We start from the raw sequence: 2,508 nt of genomic DNA, 5'->3' as shown, positions 1-2,508 counted from the left end.
TAGTATCTAATTACTCTTGCGTTTTCAGTGGTTTATTTAATGACTGTCAAGTCCTTGATAAAATATGAAAACAAAAGATTATTTAAGACAGTGTCTGCATCTTCCTCTCCATTTGGAAGGAAGCTGTCACACTGTTGCCACTATCAGAATATAAATAATAATAATAATTAATAATAAGCTTATATCTAGATGCAAATAGGTGTTAAAACCTCAACTCTGGAGCAGAAAAGAAACTCCCACTGAGTTATGACCCCTTAAAGACATTGACTTGTAATTTTCTAGTATGGTATACACTACACACACTGTTTTGAATTTATTTATAGAAGAACCTATTAAACAATAATGGGCCAGAAACATCTTTCCTTTACAGTGGTTGCAGGGTACAGTCGCAGAGTATGACCACCCCTGGCACGGTGTGGCACTGCAGTCACCCTGCCTCAGTTTCTTCTAATCCTCAAAGATTCTTATGGCCTTCAGCATAGTTCAGTTGTTGAAGGAAGGGGTTGTCTACACTTAAAATGCTACAGCAGAACAGCTGCACTGTTGTAGTGTTTTGGTGTAGACACTACCTACGTCAAGAGGAGGAGTTCTGCACCCTGCAACCCACCTCCCTGAGAGACGGTAGCTAGGTCAAGGGAAGAATTCTTCCATCAGCGCTGTTTACACTGGGGGTTAAGTTGTCTTAACTACACTGCTCAGGGGTGTGAATTTTTCACACCCATGAACAACATAGTTAAGTTGACTTAATTTTCTAATGTAGACCAGGCCTATTCACAAAAGTACACCCCTCCTGGAGTATCAAAGTCCAAACAAACACAAAACAGAAGTGTTCTACCTTAGTCTTAGGCTTGGTCTCCACTAGAAAATTATGTTGCTTTAACTCCTTCAGTCAGGGATATGAAAAACTGACACTCCTGAGCAGCATAGTTAAGCCATGTAACAGCGCTAGGTCAATAGAAGAATTCTTCCACTGATCCAGGTATCGTCTCTCAGGGAGGTATATTACCTACACTGATGGGAGAATCCCTGGCTTCAGCAGAGGTGATATCTACACTGAATTGCTTTCCCTCTGGTCTTTCCTAGCCTGGCTCAAACTTCTTCTCTCTTGAAACAAGGTACTCTCAGCCTCCCCCACTTGCTGTGCTTCAGTGCTGGCAGGCCTCCTCAGCCCACCATGGCTCTGTTCTACCCCAGGGGATGCTTCTTCGTGCAGGGCTCTCCTGACTCCAGGCTCCCCATTTCTGAACTAACAACTAAGAGGCTGGTCTAATTTTCCAAGCAGGCCTGCTCTTAGTCACCTGGCTCTTTGCGACACAACCTCATTCATCTCCTTCCTCTGGGGAAGGGAGCTAAGTTTGGCACAAGTGCAGCTTCTGAAAGCATTGACCAGGGTGTAGTGCCTTCTGGGGACACATAATCCAAGGATGGGGGAAGAGGTTGTGGCAGTGCAAAGTAGCGGCCTTCACCCAGGCCAGGGTAGCCCCAAATGTAGGTAGTGTGGGATGCTCTGATTTAGTCCATCTCCTGACACTTCTGTGGAGCCCTCAGTGGAATTAATGCTGTCCCTAACCGGCAGAACCTCAGAGGGAGGGCAGCAGAGGAAGAGCCCCACCCCCGTCCCAGGTGAATACTTCTACAGCACAGCAGGCCATCCTGGCATGGGTTCATCTTCTCAAGCTTTTTTTCTACAGCCATGAGGACTAGAAACTTACCATTGGTTGGTTGATTCAGTTGGTTTGGTTGGAGAGGGGGTCTTGGTTTGTTTTCTGCTTTCTTGGATTTTGTAAATGAAAGCTGAGACTCTCACATAATCACCTGACTGCAGGAGCTGAGGCTTTAAGACAAATACCAAATATCATGAGACTCATGATAAAATCACCTGAGCTGGCAATCTGGTAAGTGAGCTCCACTGGGACTGATGCAACTCAGGGTGCAGTACCACCTACAACCACTGCAGGATTCCCAATGGGACTGAAACTGTTCCAGCCTGGCAGGCTTGCAGTATACCCAGTGGTGAGCTGGAGCCAGTTCACTAGAACCGGTTGTTAAATTTAGAAGCCCTTTTAGAACCGGTTGTTCCACGAGGGACAACTGGTTCTAAAAGGGCTTCTAAATTTAACCGGCCAAAAGTGGTGCCTTAGGCGTGGACTCCATGGGTGCTCCAGCCCTGGAGCACCCAAGGGGAAAATTTGGTGGGTGCAGAGCACACACTGGCAGCTCCCTCCCCCGGCCCCAGCTCACCTCCGCTCCGCTTCCGCCTCCTCCCCTGAACGTGCCTCCCTGCTCTGCTTCTCCGCCCCCGCAGGCTTCCCACAAATCAGCTGTTTGGGCGGGAAGCCAGGGCGGGCTGAGAAGCAGGCGGCGGCTTCCCACTCAGGCCCAGGGAGGCGGAGGTGAGCTGGGGCCAGGGGCGGGGGGAGACGCTTGAGGAGGGCTGCCCGTGCTGCAGCAGGTAACCCGGGGGGGGGGGCATGCAGGGGAACTGCTCCCCGCCCTAGCTCACCTCCG

The sequence above is a fragment of the Lepidochelys kempii genome, chromosome 3 (assembly GCF_965140285.1).
Source record: "Lepidochelys kempii isolate rLepKem1 chromosome 3, rLepKem1.hap1, whole genome shotgun sequence".
NCBI classification, from domain to species: Eukaryota; Metazoa; Chordata; order Testudines; family Cheloniidae; genus Lepidochelys; species Lepidochelys kempii.
Note: the sequence above shows the minus strand (reverse complement) of the source record.